Source organism: Acinonyx jubatus, chromosome B2 (genome assembly GCF_027475565.1).
Source record: "Acinonyx jubatus isolate Ajub_Pintada_27869175 chromosome B2, VMU_Ajub_asm_v1.0, whole genome shotgun sequence".
Classification (NCBI taxonomy): domain Eukaryota; kingdom Metazoa; phylum Chordata; class Mammalia; order Carnivora; family Felidae; genus Acinonyx; species Acinonyx jubatus.
This window is the reverse complement of record NC_069385.1, coordinates 41152393-41170094: the sequence shown is the minus strand read 5'-3', so window position 1 is coordinate 41170094 and position 17702 is coordinate 41152393. Positions and strand designations below refer to the sequence as shown.

Genomic DNA, 17702 nt, shown 5'->3' with positions numbered 1-17702 from the left:
TTACCCCATTTAGCCTGTGCCAGGCACTGTTGTGAGCACTGAGGATACAGAGCTGAAGACGCTTTGCAATTCTCCAGGGTTTGTGAACTGCCAGAATCTGAGGAGACCCTAAAGAGAGCCATATAAGGAGCAGCTGACATTTAGTAGTTTGGGGAGGTCCTGTGGATGACATGCAAACTTTCTTCAATTACGTGAGGAATATCATCTCTTCTATATGATTAAGAAGGAATAGGTTGAGTGGATGGGAATCAGAGGAAGACCTGTTTTTATTTAATCAAAGAAATAGCTACCTGAAATGGTAATAAGCTATTTCTGGTAATTGAGATGGTTTCAGAAGATTGGTACCGTTAGGAAAGAATGTGGCACAAGGAATTCATTTATGGGATGGTAAGAGCCTGGGGACGGAGAGTTGGTAGTTAACTTCTTTTTTTTTTAACGTTTATTTATTTTTGAGACAGAGAGAGACAGAGCATGAACAGGGGAGGGTCAGAGAGAGGGAGACACAGAATCTGAAACAGGCTCCAGGCTCTGAGCTGTCAGCACAGAGCCTGACGCGGGGCTTGAACTCACTGACCGTGAGATCATGACCTGAGCCGAAGTTGGCCGCTTAACCTACTGAGCCACCCAGGCGCCCCGGTAGTTAACTTCTCTCTGAGGATAAGAGTTCTAGGATCTGTTATTGAGATCGTTGATACAGTAGGGGCTCCCCTGAAGACAATACAGTGAGAGACTCTATGGCTGCTTTGAAATCAGGCCCACCAGCTTTGCGCTTTGCACTTAACTCCTAGACCTTGGCCAAATTTCCCATCTCCAAGCCCTAATTCCAACATCAGAGAAATGGGGATAGTAATAGCATATGTCTCCTAGGACTGCACTGAGAATTGAATAAAATGAGTATAAGTCAACAAATTAAAAAATGTTTAGCCTATAATAGGACAGTTGGTAACTGGTAGTGTTATAATGGGGACCTAGAGTCTTATCCTGGGAACACTTGGACTGCCTTAAACCATCCAGCAAGTAAAAATGATTCCCACTGTTGTAGAAAGTCCCTCTTGCCCTGTCCTGGGATTTATAAAAACAAAATCTTTCTGAAATGTGCAGTGAGAAATAATAAGCACATACAACATTACAAAACACATTGGGTCAGTTGTTCCATTTTGTTAGCATTTGCTTAGTATTTATCTCTTCTTAGAAGCTAGAAAGATTCCTTTTTTAGCTCAGTCTCTAGCTCTTTGAATTATGCTAAGGGACCTATATTGTCAACCTATGCCAGTTAAATCAAAAAGGATCTTGGACAATGTGCTATGACCTGTTCAAAGAGAGCCTGCTTATGCATGTTGGATGACTTTGAAAGTCGCTGGGGCTTTGTTTGTCACTAAGTACCTGTGTTGCAATCAGTTCCTGTGTTTCAGTCATGTAGTTGGTATCAACCATTGAATAGTTCGATTCAACCATAAGAAGGCCGAAGGAACTTCAGGTGGTTGCACTAGAGCCAGGTTATGCCAACAGGAACCAATAAAGCAATTAGTGATTGCCTGTAACACCAGCTCAGCAGACTGGTTGACTGCAGGTTATGCTTACCAGCTGCAATTAACAAGCCATTTCTATATGTTTACTTTTCCAGGCCTGGCTTTGATTAGCTCTGCCTTCTTTTGTTTCAGTAGTGCATGTTCTGTAATTTCTATATTGAGACATTTAAACAAGGCAGAGAATAAAATCAACAAAGAATAAAATCAACTCCTATCTCTCAGAATTATCATTTTATTTTATATTTGCTTCATCTTTCTTTTTAAAGAAATAAAAAGCTACAATTCATTAAACCTCCTTTCAGAAGCATCTATGAATTAGTGTCTATTGTTCCAATCCATTTTATACTTTTACTCACATATTTATGCAACCACTTCAATATTTAGTCCTGTTTTGTGTTTTTAAAATTTACAAAACTAACTTCACACTGCTTTTCACAACACTGTTTTTGACATCTTTGTAGTTACATATAATTCTATCTCTGTCTTCCCTGGTGAAATTTTTATTTTCCTTGATAAGACATCTGCTATTCATATCTAGTGGCCTCCCTTACTCCTAAATCAGGCTCATGGATGACGGGATGTTATTGCTAGACGAGTTAGAAGAAAGCATCATACTAACTTACGTCTTACTATGTTGTCAACACTGAGACCTTTTGAAAATGACAAAAACTAAGCTGGATGGGAAGTCAGGAAAATGTAAATAAACTAGGACTTTCCCAGGCAAATCACAATGAAGAATTAACTTGCAAATGAAAAACAAAACAAAAAATAAAAAATAAAAACAACAAAAAACAATGCTGTGAGAGGTGAAATGACTTTCTGGGTTACACAGCTGGTTAATGGAAGGCCTCAAAATACCCAGCCCAAATATGAAACAATTGTGTGGGGTAAAATAGACAAAGCTTGCCAATCCATTGTTCTTTTCATCAGGTTGTTTGTTATGTTTAAAAAAGATAGAAGATAACGGATTTAGGGCCACTTCATCAGGAAAATGCCTGATATCCTGCCTTTAGAATAGCTGATTACACTATGGCTTTAATCCATCATGTTTTTCTATGATGGCCCAAGTAACCCTAATTATTGCTTCTTTCCACTGGATTAGCACTCTGTTCCTTTTGTCCCAATAGGTAGCGGAATGTGGCCAGGTAAATAAGGTTTCACTGGTGATCAGAGGTCATTTATTTTCCAGTTACTTGTCAGCTTTGCTTTGCCCTATAGTTTTCTCGTTAACAGCTGGCAAGCTAATGAACATGACATGTCTGTTTCTGCAAGGTTTGGGTGTGCCAAGATTGTGGAGGAGACAGAACTAACTCCCCAATTAGCCAAGGGTTTTCAGTTCCAACTAAGGTCTGCAGTTTCCTTTAAGCAGGCTTAATCTCAGGTGTTCTTCATAGTAAACTGGTACCAAATTAGATCATTTATAGTACAAGGAGTTAGGACAAGTACTTCATTATTTCATTTTAAACTTCTAAACTAATATAGCTCCTTGGGTTAAAGGCTTGAAAATAGTTTTTAAATTTTACTTGTTTTAAAGTTGTTTTTGTTTTTCCAAGATATTTTATACAATTATAAGATAAATAAAACCTATTAACTACCTGCTGGAAATAAATTTAAGTACTAATGTACTCTATATAAGTTAAATGCCATTCTGAAAGTGAAGATTTATCATGTTTTAAGTATCAAGTTTCACCTAAGTAGATTCTTCAAAAGATTATGGTAATTTGATTGTTTTACAAATAAGTTCAGCCTGAAAAATTCTCATTTACAGATGTTTGAGAACATATCCTATTTTTTATTAATTTAACAGTCTATTATACTGTCTTGTAAATAGCATAGAAAGTATAACTATAGTCATAAAAAATAAAAAATCCATTGGTAGGGAAGTGCTTATGGTTGTTTTAAAACACAACCCTAAAAGGTCATGGGTATAACTTTTGAAAAGGTGAAATCATTGTCCAAAAGCCACACAGGAGATGGTAATTATTATTTGTCTCAGATGGCATATCTTCCCATTGTTGAAAGACTTCATGAATATTTTAGCCGCTGATTGTTATTAAAGTCTTCAGGATATAACAGTTCCTTATGTGTGGGCATGGCTGCTGCAGGGTGGCTAAAAGGACAATATCCCTCAGTCATACCCACATTGCCTACCTATGAAGGCTCCTCTTTGGTTTAGTCTGGTTTGTGGTTATATGCTATTTGTATATTCTGTGGAACATGGCTCAACTGTGTGAGCTGACTGCCAAGGGGCCCCCTAACATGAGCCACTTGATTTATAATTATTCTATATGTTAGTTTGAAGAGTCTGTTCTTAGTACTTAAACACATATCATAGCTTAATCACATCACATCAATTGTAATTTCAGTAGTACTTTATAATATTCTTTGGCTGTTTTGTTTGTGGCAATGTACTAGCCCACCATATATGATTTCATGTCTCTCGGACACTAGGTAAACATTGAAACAACACAAAAGATTTGATGGAAAGATCACTAAACATCGGAAGTGAAATCTCTGTTCGATACCTTGCTTTGCCGTGATCTAGCTGTGTAAGTCTTAGTAAGTCATTCAGAGAGAGAACACGTGCAGTGGATCAAATCCTTGGCTGCCAAATTTCAGTCCTGCTTGTGCCATTTATTAGCTGTTTGTTCTGGGACAAGTTACTTAACCTCTCTGTGTTTCAGGGTTCTCATCTATAAAATAGTACCTATCCTAGAGAGTTATTAAGAAGATTAAATTAATTGGTATTTATAAATTTCTTAATGCCTGTATGACTGTTTAGTACAATTTTCATGTGGTCAGACTTCACTGGGTTTGATTTCTATAAGAGTATCTCCAATTTGAAGATTGTATTATTCTAAGTTTTTGTTTCTTGCCTTTGTTTTCAACACACCTTTAACTCATTCAACTTGTACTATTGACAACATTGTTTCTACAGAGAGTATTAGTGGCTATGTGGTCTAATGTTGATCATTTTTTTTTGTCATTTTTAAACTTTTAAAGATTTTATTTTTAGGTAATCTTTACACCTAATGTGGGGCTCGAACCCACAACCCCGAGATCAAGAGTGACACACTCCACCCACTGAGCCAGCCAGGTGCCCCTGTCATTTGTTTTAAATTAAAGCATAAACTGAAGAATTGCTTTAAAATCTAGGCAAAATACCTATCCATCTCATAATTGTATAGACTGTGACAACCTCTATAACTTATTTTTTGTATTGTGTAGACATTTTGTTTACCTTCTAAGGGTTAATGTCACTTGTTTCATTTTTCATTTTCTGTCTTTATAAATGTGTTATTAGATAGCAAGCTGTTTGGAAATCTGAATTTGATGGTTGCTTTTCACCTCTGTAGTATTAGTGAAAATACTGTCAGGTTTCTTTAGTATAGATTGATACATGGCTTCTATCTTTTTAAGCTTATCACACACACAACTCTGTTTAAAAAACGTGCAATCTCTTTTAATTAAGCTTGAAACCTGTTAAATTGAAATATTTTGTAGGGCACAGAGCAGCCTAACATCAGAATAAGAGCTTGTTGGTAGAGGGATGGATCAGTTTATTTTTTAAAGACAGGACAGACATGCCTATCAGAGTGAAAGAAGCTAATTGGAATTTGTTTCAGTTGATGGGAGAAAGTCCAGTCGAGCTAGTGGGCTTCTTATCTAGGGAGGATGATGACAGCTACAGGAGGCTGTCCAGACAGGCAGGGGGTCGGAGTCCGGGAAGGCCAGCAAGGTGCAGCAGATGGTGCCCCAGCAGGTGGGCGTGCCATGGTGACACAGAGTCTGGAAGCAGGCGATATCCAGGCAGATAAACAGAGAGGTCTGATCACAGATAGTGGGGCCCCAGGGTTAGGGCTGGGACTGGGGCCTGAAATTCAGGCCCTGGGAAAACTGGATTGACTAGTGCAGAGGCCCATTTTGGAGGCAGTGGGGTACCATCCAGGGCATTAAAGCAAAGACTCTGTTATGGGGGATGAGGGGTGGAGAGGGGAGGCCTCAGAGAAAAGAGAACTTGTGACATCCTCACTTTGAGAGTTGTTTGGCCTGGAGAGAAGCTGGCGTAGGGAGTCAGGCAGGTCTTTATAGATGCTGACTTTGATAGTGCTTAGTATAGACTCATGTGACTGTCTTTTGACAGTCTGAAAAACGTAAGCATGTTAATTACTAAACCGTCCTTTATTTCTAATGGGTTAGAAGGCAACTTTGACGTAATGAACCTTGCTATTTTTTTCTTTAAGGCTTGCAGTAACCTTCAGATCAGATTGATTCCACACAGTTGAACCCACTCACATGGGCCTAAGTTAAGTAAAACATACAGTATAGAGGTGTTACTATTCCTTCCTCTCCTTGGATTTATCCTAAGGAAGTGGTCATGTACCAGAGAAGAGAGTATAAAGTGAGAGGATTAGCAAGTAGGTGGTTGTTTTTGGCTGCACTTACTTGAAATGGAAATGAAGATAGTGCAGAAGTTGCTGAAATTAATTTCCTTAAAATGACATGAAGTGTGAACTGGCCCTTTCCCTGGTAATCATCATTTAGGGGAATATCTGGCCAACTTATGTTACTTGAGAATGCTCTACGTCAAACCAGGACCTCTACCTCCAAGGACTAGAGAGAAAATTGAAAATTGAGTCTTTTGTCTGTGGCTTAACTTTTAACAGCTTTCTGTTAAAGTTTCCTATTCCTTACATTTTGAAGTAAATCTTAGGCTGATGTTCACTATTTTTGGTTAACGTGGCTATCACAAATTTCCAAAGCTTCAATGATTGTTTCTCCAAGTACTGTTTTCAATAGAAGAAAATCCATGGTTCTTTCTAATAGATTTTCTTTATAATGGTGAATATTGTCTAGAGAAACTGTGCATTTATTTATCAAACGAGATTGCAAGTTGATTGCTAGGGGTAATCGTGAGTGGTGCCACACCCATTAACACCCTTGGTTCTTGGACTCATGAATCCTATCTGTGGGAGACAGAGTATTATAAATTTGATGTTGATTTAGAGCATATATAGCCTCTTGGAGGATATTGCCGGAGCCCAGCCTGGTACTGCCACATCACTAGCCTTGTGACCGAGTCTTCAGAGGCCATTCCACTGTTGTGTCATGCCATCTGCTTCAGGGTGATGGAGAATATGGTATTACCAGTGAGTGAGCATTGCTGGTCTTCATTTGCTATGAACTCCTTGACCAGAAGCATTGTTGCATGGAATATCATGACAACAGATAAAGCATTTTATAAATCCATGGATGGCAATTTGGGCAGAAATATTGCCCATAGGGAAAGAAGCTCTATGTCCAAAATATCTCTTGTGGTAAGAAGAAAGCACTGCCCCTTCCACGATGGAAGCAGATAGCTAGCAGAGTGTCTGGGGAATGGTGCCATATTGGGAACTCAGTGTGTATCTGCTGCTGGCTGATTGAGCACTCAGCAGTGGCTATAGCCAAGTCAGCCTAGTGAGTGCAATCTCATGTTGCTGAGCCCATATATAATCTTCACCTCTGCTACCATGGCCACTGTTCATGAATCCATTGGGCAATGACAGCAGTGGCTAGGGAAAGAGGCACAATATCCACAAAAAGTGTCATTCTATCCATTTGATTATTAAAATCTTCCTCTGCTGGGGCAGCTTTTGGTTAACATACACATGGAACACAAATATCTTCACATTTGTTGCCCATTCAGAATGGTCTACTGACATAATCTCTTCCCCTAATTTCCTTATCATCAATTTTCTAATAATTTTTTTTTTCTAAATTGCTGACTATTCAGTCAGATCATTTGCCACAGCCTATGTACCAGGACAGTTTTATACCTCTGGCCATTTCTCTCTCTAAGCAATATAGACACCTAGCATCACTTTCAACGTTCTGCCTCCTGGGAGGATTTCCCTTCACCATTGCACTTCCAAGATCTATGAGAAAGGGAGCCTACCACTTTCAAGTGGTACCTGTATATCAGACAGAAGCACCTGTAAACCAGGCCCAAGGTTTCTCTCCTACAATCAACTAGCTTTAGGAAACTCTTTTTGAGGCAGTAGGTGTGGATGGGTAGAGATTAGGTAATGTAGCAGGAGTAAGGGCCATTGGCATTTGGGTGACTTCACCCTGTAATTTATTTCTACCTTCAGGGCCTGCTTGAACCTAATCTCATATATATCCCTTCCAGTTGATACTGGAGTGTTGCTATGCATGCCCAGCTTTATGACTTGCTGGGTCAGACAGCACCCAATTCATGATAAGAAGCTCAGGTCTCATGATAATTTGGTGGGCCATGGTTAGTTGTTCATTTTTTTTCTAAGACCCATAGTAAGCCGGAAGTTGTTTCTCAAAAGGAGAGTAGGTATCTGCAAAGGAAGGTAAAGCTTTCTTCCAAAAGCCTCAAGGTTTGCACTGCATTCACCAACAGGGCCTGCCAAATCTCCAAACAACATCTCTGCCTGCCACTGGTGCTTGTAGACTGGGAGAAAGATCAACAATATGAATTTTTGTCAGTACAGCAGGTTCTCAAAGGTAGTGGCCTCTCCTTCATTCAGAGGGTTCTGGGTATGTAAAGTAGGTTAAGATGAGGAATTGATTGAGAGGTTGTGACTCTATTTTAATGATTCAAGAGAGACTTCTGCTCACTAGTCCTAGAATTCTTAGGTTTGTGCAGATCAGGTAAGTGTTAAATTGCCCATCTATTTTCTAGAGACACCATGATCAAATACCCAATGCCATCAGTTTCTGTTTGCAAGTCAGGCTGTTCTAATTATTGTTTTGGTTCTGCTGTCCATTATGGTAACCACATCTGCTTTGTCTTTGGTGATTAAGTGCTGCCACTTGGCCCTGGCATCCAATTTTCCTCATTGTATTTAGGGATGCCAGTTTAATGGCAGCAATTCCCACTGTAATTTCTGACCTACAAAGAGTGACCACAGATTTATTCAAGGAACCTGGGGATTCCCTCACAAATCTATTTCTCACATCATAATGAAAGTTGTGTCCTTTGCACCCTCCTGGGGTAGGTAAGCATGTATACATAATAAGCCACTTTAACATTTATTCATTTCTTCTATACCAAGGCAGTCAGTTCTGGCTTTTTGATTTCATTTAATGTTGGTCCATGTTTTAACCAAACACGCAAATTGTTAGACCTTTTTTGAACCCTTGAACTAAAACATTGAATCCAGAATATCTGCTTAGTGATCTCATAGCAATAAATTCATTCTTTAGACAAGGGGTGGGGATCTGCCTCAAGGTGATCTGGGGACCCCCACCATTGAGTTTCCTGGGCGGTTGAGTTATAAAATCTTTGGCCTGGGCACATTTGGCTTCCAACAAAATGGTGAACTTTTTTCCCCACCAGGCAAGGCAGTTTTTCCCAATAATTGAGGTCTTGAGCCAAACTCCAGTAGGAGGACTGGGGCATTCTGTTCCATTAAAAGGTTTGTGGGGACCTAATTCTTTAGCCTTCCATGGCCACTGATCTCCTCATGTTGGTTCCCCCACATGCATAGCAAGAAGAGATCTTTAAAGTCTGGGCTATAGTCTCTGTCAGGGCTAGAAACAAGTTCCTTGAAGTGACTGAAATGAGAGGGGGCTACTTCTTATTTCTTTGTAGAAGGAGTGGAAGACTTAATGGAATGTGGTTGGATGGGCAATAGTGACTTTTCTTGACATATAGCACAGTCCCTGGGTCTCTGCCCCGCCCATGGATCCAGATGCCAATTCGGTTGCCCCATTGCCATTTAGAATCTCCTGGGTTAATGATGGTAAAATTAACAGGGTTACAGGCCTTTTATTGACAACCTTACTTAGCAGCCCCCTTCTGAAGGAGTACTGCTGTGCTTTCTTTTTTCCAAGTAGTAGCCCATGAAACATAGCTCCAGCTGGGTTATAAAAACTCAGATGTATAGACACATAAAATGTTTTCCTCACACATGTATTTGTCACTGAGTCGGTATTCCTGCTCCTAATCTAAGCTGCTGCATGGTATATCAAGAGTCCTTGGGGCTCTATGACAAGTGCCTGCTTTTTTCATACGACAGATGCCTCTGGGCCAATACCTATAACCGCACATTCATCAAACAGCATTGACACCAGTCATTTTGGGTTAGTAATTTGTGTCTGGCTGACCAAGCTCCCCCCACCACCCTTGGTAGGATCAGACTTCTAACCCGTCTTACTGGGGGAGTGTTGTGGGTCAAAGCAAGTGTATTGACTCTCCTGTTGGCAAATAGAATAGGTGGTCTTATTGTGTCTGCAGGTCCCCAGGACTTTTCCTTGGCATGAGAAGTAGGTATAGTATAGTAAGGCCCAAGTGACTCCCTGGCCTGACCTGGTTATGTGAATACATGGGTCACATGATAGGGAATCTAGGTCTACAGAAAATTTTTTTTTATGTTTATTTATTTCTTGAGAGAGAGAGAGAGAGAGAGAGAGAGAGAGAGAGAGAGAGAATGCAGGCATGTGAGCAACAAAGGGGCAGAGAGAGAGGGAGATAGAAAATCCCAAGTAGGTTCCACGCTGTCAGCACAGAGACCCAAGTGAGGCTCCATCTCATGAATCATGAGATAATGATCTGAGCCAAAATCAAGAGTGAGAGGTTTAACCAACTGAGCCATCCAGGTGCTCCGAGTTAAGTTTTCTAAACTGTGGTTTCTTCATAAAGAAAAATGGAGATAATTCAGAATATTATGTTGGAATAAGATCATGTGTATGAAAAGTGCATGGTACAGAGTAGGTGCTTAACAAGATATATTTTTCTTGTTGCCACCTCTCTACTTTCTGAACATAAAAATGTGTACACAAATAACATTTAAGGTGGAGGTAAGAGTTGTCATTCTAGACATTTCCTCCAGTCTTTCCACTGTGCCTCCATAGTTCATATTCTAAAGGCAAACTCGTAATAATTACCATTTACCTCTAGAATATCATTTGTATTAATAGATGTTTATTGAAAGTCTACTATGCTCAGTGTTGTTAACCAAGGCTAAGGTTGTATATTTTAAGGTATAAAAATACCAACTGGCATTATTGTGTGATTGTAGATTTTAAGAACGTAACCTACGTTTTCGTATTCTATCCTCAAACTCTAAAAACAAACGTAAGCCTTATTCCTAATCATTAGTTGTTAAATTTTTCTGTATTGATTTACTCATAACCTGATGGAATATATTACGTTACTTTTTAAAAAAAATTTATACTCTTTCACAGTTTTAGTATTGGGAAGAGAAATTTTGACATCTAAATATTTTGGATTCATTTTCCTCATGTACAAAAAGAATATAGCTCCTGTTAGTTTACTTTTTTGTTTATACTGCTAATATGGTCAGAATTTAAATAACAGTCTCCATGTTTCCTTTCCTGCATTCCACTCAGGAATTTTAAATTCTTATATATAGGTACCATGTATTTGATAAAGATATGTTGATGGCCTACCGGGACCTAAGGACATGCAACAAAAGTGGAAATGGTAGCTGCCTTCATGGTGGAGGTAATAGTCTGGCAGAGAAGACAGACAAACAAACATGCAAATAATACAACTACTAATTGTGATGAAAATTATGGGAAAAATGTAAATCACTAGAGAAAACAGACAATAATTATATTGCTAAAAAAAGCAACTTAATTTTTAAAAAGTTAGCCTGTATAAAAAAGTTCTTAGGAACACAGTCATTTTGGGTTTGATTCTGTCTATAAAACACTCAAAAAGAAACAATTATTTATGTTCTGTCCAGCTATAGGGCTTTGAAACTTAGAAACCTAAGAAGGTGCTTATTTTAGTATTTTTTTTTCTACCCCTGATGGTAATTTGTCTTTCATGGTATTGTGAGGTTTGTTTGCCCGGATATGTAATATTCTTAGATTTTTTTTCTTGCTAACTAGGAATCTTCAGATTTAACATCTGCAAATGTTTATACCTAAAAACAACAGTTGGTTATTGAGCTATTGTGTGTGCCAGTAGAATCTGACGAGGGTAATGTTTATCTCCATTAAATAACAGATCTGGTAAATCTGTTATTTAAAACACTATCTTGTTGTAGCCATTATATTATCACATTTTGTAATGATTTTTTAAAATTTAATGTTTATTTTTGAGAGAAAGAGACACAGTGCGAGTGGGGGATGGGCAGAGAGGGAGACACAGAATCTGAAGCAGGCTCTAGGCTCTGAGCTGTCAGCACAGAGCCCAATGTGGGGCTCAAACCCACAAACCACGAGATCATGACCTGAGCTGAAGACAGACACTCAACCAACTGAGCCACCCAGGTGCTCCTATATCATCAAATTTTAAATGCTCTTTTAAAGAATGAAAATAATAGCATAAACCTCATTTTTATTTTAGGTACACTGAACACTAAGATCTTAAACATATTCCTAAATAATTGGAAAGAAGCAATTTATAGGGAATTAGATGAAATTTGTTTACTTAGATTTTTAAATGTAGTGCTTGAATTTGAGAAAAATACATTTTGCGTAGCTATTGTGGTAAGGAATCACTCCTATAACATCAAGAAAAGCTTTTTAGCCACACTGACTTATCAGTGTTGAGATTTGTCCCCATGCGTACATATCACCTGACTGATTCTCATTCTTCTGATCCTGGCCTCATAACACAGCAGGACCTCAGAGCCAGAGCTTTAAACATACAGCCAGCCAAGAGGAGACCAGCTGGGAGGAGGTAAAGGGGAAAGGAGGTGGAGGGAGGAGCCACGACTCCCCGGAATAGAAGAGAAGAGAAATGAGGGCATCCCTAAATTGTAGATGTGATACTGAGGGTGCAGAGGCAGAACTGGCATGTAGGTAAAAGTACATCATTTTATTAGTGAAGACAAGGTCACCGGTGATCCCCATATTTTGCTCCATGGTGCAGTTGGTATGTTTGCCATGGGCAGCTCTACCAAGTTTGCCTTAGAGTGCTGTCTCTGATCTCCCCACCTAATTTAGATTGTCCTTGACTTTTCATTTTCCCCTTCATAGCCCCACTCAAAACTGTGAATTAGTAGGATATTGCCTTTCTTATTTACTACTTTACTCACCTCTAGGTTTTAGTTGTCCAATACATTGTTAAATGAATGAATGACAAAGCTTTCAAGTGGTTGCTCTCAGCTTCTTCCTTTATCCACTAGAACTCGAGTCTAAATTGCTCTTGGTGATTTCTTCATTTGAAGTTCTCATGAACATCACCAAGATGTTTGGAAATGTTAGTGTTTTTGTTTTGTTTTGTTTTTTCTTCAGAGTGATTATTCAGTTGGCTATTCATCCTAACTCAGTATCACCATTTACATTAATATTGTTACTCACTTTTAATGACACCAATGACTGATGTTAAGATGATACTTTGGAGCTAATTAAGCTTTGTTTTGAGGGTAATTTGTAGACTTGGTAATGAGGAGAACTTATAAGTGAATGATTACAGAAGTATTTGGATTGTCTCTTGTTTTGGGCATATCTGCATGTTGCTTTCTTCTTCCTCACAGTTAAGCAGGAGTTTCTTGGGATCTTACATTGATGTTTTCAGCAAACTGCATTGATATTTATTGAGCTTTCTTCAGCTGTGTGTGTCTAAGCTTTAAAGATTAGGTAGTAATTCAGCTTAAACACTGACTTTCAGCTACATCTCAACATACTCAAACCACCAATAAAAGTTCTTTCGATTCAGTCTCATGGAGGCAGGAATCTGCAGCTCTTGCTAGAGCAATTAAGGGATGTAACTAAAGATAAGGGGTTTATCAAATATTAGATATGTGGTGATGCATATGATAACCCTAAAGAAATACTCACAAATTCTAATTCTCTGCTGTTGTCCTGAATCTCTAGATTAAATTCTTTACATCATGTTGATTAGGATATTCATTAAATTTACTAGTCTTTCATACAAATTTCAAAGAAAAACTGCCTGGAACCTTAGTTCCAGAATTAAGAATAATTAGAAATGTTATGTAATTTTAATCTTCTGGAGGGCCCCCTAAAATATTTTTGGAAGAGGTTAGTTTCATGCTAGTTCTGAAGTAATTAGTAGGAAATATTGGATATAACTTATATTTACAGAAGTGGTTTGGGTGCAGTCATTTATATTATACTTTGACAACACCTGCACATATGGGCTCTGGGTAAGTTACTATATAATTATGATAATTGAATAGTCCTTAGTAAATGATGAGTCAGATTTGATTTACAAATTCAGAAAAGTATTTATGTATATATATTTATTTATATAATTTATATATTTATATAATTATAATATAATCAATATAATTATAATATGTAATTATTGTTATATATAAGTTATATGCATATATATAAATTTTGGGGTACATATATTACTCACAGAGTAGGAAATGTATTAGCTTAGGTTGCTGAGTCTTTTAAGATTACGACTTACATATTATCCCTTGAGGTGAAACAAATCCAGTTGCCTGACTTTGAACTTTTCACTAATTGCCTTCATTCATGTATGCACTCATTTGCTCTTTTTTTCAAATTTGCAGTTATTGCTCTCATGATGGGGTAATGTGCACATTACTATAGAAGTTTAACAAGGTTAGAATTCAAGCTTGATTTTTCCTTAGTTGTAGGGACCTTCTGTGTGGAACTCTTTCTCAATTATGGCCAGAGGAGAGCCTCATGTTGTTGGCAACAGCAGATCTGCCTCCAGACCATTGCTGGCTGCTATATCTTTTTACCTTAAATCTGAACCAGGGGTCACTGATGGTTCTGAAGGAAACATGGGTCTCTTCAATAGGGAAGTTCTCAGCATTCATTCTTTTCCTTTCCCTGTATACAATAAAGATTGTATTGTTAGCTCAGGAAATGTGTGAAATTAATGAGATATTTTTACAAATAAATTTGGTCAGCTTTGAATGTGATAAAACATGAAAAATGCAGTATCACAAGCATAAGGCACTAATATTACTAAAGACAAGTTGAAGAGTTTATATTCCATGGAAGGTGGAGTGAAAATTAGGTTACCACCAATGGATTTCTTGTCCAGGAAATACTCTGGGTCCACTATGGAAGAATTCTAATAATATGTTGTGCCCCTTATGTCTTTATTGCTTTGATGCATCATTGAAATCTGTGAAGCTCATAGAGAAGAGTCTGCTTTTTGGGACCAGGTTCAGGCATGGGGCAATTCTAGTTTGCCAAAGTTCTGGGAAAGTTTTTATCCCCAGAAGATGAGAAGTACTAATAATTTGGTAAGTGTGTTTGGATTAGACAGAAAATCTGAGGTTGAATCTTGACCCTGGCACTAACTAGCTTGTGGCTTGGGCAACCTCTCCTAGCCTCAGTTTTCTAATCAATGAAATAAGGATAATCAAATCATATTTATCTTTAAAATGTTAGGCACACTATGATAATAATTCATATTATTTATGTAGCATATTTTAGTTGCCAGGTAGAAGTTACTTTTATTATATATTTATGCCTTAACCAGAGTCCAACCAAAAACAGGACTTGGAACAAAGTATGGAAGGACTGTGACTATACTTTATTTCTTTGGCTTATGACTCAAAAAAGACCATAATAAAAATAAGCCTAATAATTGAGGGAAAACCAGGATAACAGACTCTATGTGCTTATCTATAAATTGAGGATTTTAGTATCTGATCTATAAGAATGTTGTTAATGTTGTCAAACTTTCTCAATGGGCAGCCTTGGAGATTTACTTAGCCTTCTAAACTTAGCCTCATGTAGGGACGCCTGGGTGACTCAATCCGTTAAGCATCTGACTTCAGCTCAGGTCATGATCTCACGGTTCATGAGTTCAAGCCCCACATCAGGCTGTGTGCCGACAGCTCAGGGCCTGGAACCTGCTTCAAATTATGTGTCTCCTTCTCTCTCTGCCCCTTCCCCACTCATTCTCTCTCTCTCCCTCTCTGTCTCTGTCTCTGTCTCTCTCTCTCAAAAATAAACATTAGCAATCCCTATCAAAATAACACCAACATTCTTCACAGAGCTAGAACAAACAATCCTAAAATTTGTATGGAACCAGAAGAGATCCCAAATAGACAAAGCAGTCTTGAAAAAGAAAACCAAAGCTGGAGGCATCACAATCCCAGACTTCAAGATGTATTACAAAGCTGTAATCATCAAGACAGTATGGTACTGGCACAAAAACAGACACTCAGATCAATGGAACAGAATAGAGAACCCAGAAATGGACCCACAAACGTATGGCCAACTATTCTTGGACAAAGCAGGAAAGAATATCCAATGGACAAAAGACAGTCTCTTCAGCAAATGGTGCTGGGAAAACTAGGCAGTGACATGCAGGAAAATGAACCTGGACCACTTTCTTACACCATACACAAAAGTAAACTCAAAGTGGATGAAAGACCTAAACATAAGAAAGGAAGCCATCAAAATCCTAGAGGATAAAGCAGGCAAAAACCTCTTTGACCTCAGAGTCAGCCAGAGCAACTTCTTACTCAACACATCTCTGGAGGCAAGGGAAACAAAAGCAAGAATGAGTTATTGGTACCTCATCAAAATGAAGAGCTTCTGCACAGTGTAGGAAACAATCATCAAAACTAAAAGGCAACCGACAGAATGGGAGAAGATATTTGCAAATGACATATCAGATAAAAGGTTAGTATCCAAAATCTATAAAGAACTTATCAAACTCAACACCCAAAAAACAAATAATTCAAAGAAGAACTGTGCAAAAGACATGAATAGACACTTCTCCAAAGAAGACAGCCCTAGATGGCTAGCAGACGCATGAAAAAATGCTCAAGACCACTCATCATCAGGGAAATACAAATCAAAACCACAGTGAGATACCACCTCACACCTGTCAGAATGGCTAACATTAACAACTCAGGCAACAACAGATGTTGGCGAGGATGCAGAGAAAGAGGATCTCTTTTGGACTGCTGGTGGGAATGCAAACTGGTGCAGCCACTCTGGAAAACAGGATTGAGTTTCCTCAAAAAATTAAAAATAGAACTACCCTACGACCCAGCAATTGTACTACTAGGTATTTATCCAAGGGATACAGGTATGCTGTTTCTAAGGGACACATGCACCCCCATGTTTATAGCAGCACTATCAACAATAGCCAAAGTATAGAAAGAGCCCAAATGTGCATCGATGGATGAATGGATAAAGAAGGTGTGGTATGTATATGCAATGGAGTATTACTCAGTGATCAAGAAGAATGAAATCTTGCCATTTGCAACTACATGGATGGAACTAGAGGGTATTAGGCTAAGGGAAATTGGTCAGTCAGAGAAAGACAAATATCATATGACTTCACTCATAAGAGGACCTTAAGACACAAAACAGATGAAAATAAGAGAAGGGAAGCAAAACTAATATAGAAACAGGGGAGGGGACAAAACATAAAAGACTTAAATATAGAGAACAAATAGAGGGTTGCTAGAGGGGTTGTGGGAGGGGGGATGGGCTAAATGGGTAAGGGGCATCTTGAATCTACTCTTGAAATCATTGTTGCACAACTAACTTGGATGTAAATTTAAAAATTAATTAATTAATTAAAATAAATTTTAAAAACTTGAAAAAAGAACATTAAAAAAACAATAAAAAAATAAACTTGGCCTCATGTATAAAATGGAGATGACAGTAGTTCATCCCCAGTGGGGCTGTTTGAAGATGAAAGCAACAAAATAGAGTTTCACATCATTCCTGGTACATTCAAAGCACTGGGTAATGTTAGATGTTTATATTACCAATGATACTTATTCATTTATTTAGTATTCATTTGACAGTTATTTTTTTGAGAGAGAGAGTATGTGTGAGCGAGGGAGAAGGTCAGAGGGAGACAGAGAGAGAGAGAGAGAATCCTCAGCAGGCTCTATGCTCAGCACAGAGCCTGATGCTGGGCTCCATCCCACAGCCCTGGTATCATGACCTGAGCTAAAGTCAAGAGTCGGATGCTCAACCAAGTGAGCTACCCAAGTGCCCCTTGACAAATTTTTTTTCACTTTATTTTCTTTTTTCTTTTTAGAGAGAGAGCGAGCCAGGGTAGAGGGAGCAAGAGATGGAGAGAAAGAGAGAGAGAGAGAGAGAGAGAGGCAGAGAGAGAGAGGCAGAGAGAAAGAATCTTAAGCGTGCTCCACGCTCAGCACAGAGCCCAGTGTAGGGCTCCGTCCCACAACTGTGAGATCATGACCTGAGCCAAAATCAAGAGTCAGCCACTCAACCGATTGAGCCACCCAG

The 17702-nt window shown here is 38.5% G+C and overlaps 1 protein-coding gene across 12 annotated transcripts in view; it reads left to right on the top strand.

Moving 5' to 3' along the window:
- Nucleotides 1-17702, top strand: part of PKIB (cAMP-dependent protein kinase inhibitor beta) — a 176672-nt gene that overhangs the window by 98616 nt on the left and 60354 nt on the right. The window lies entirely within an intron of this gene.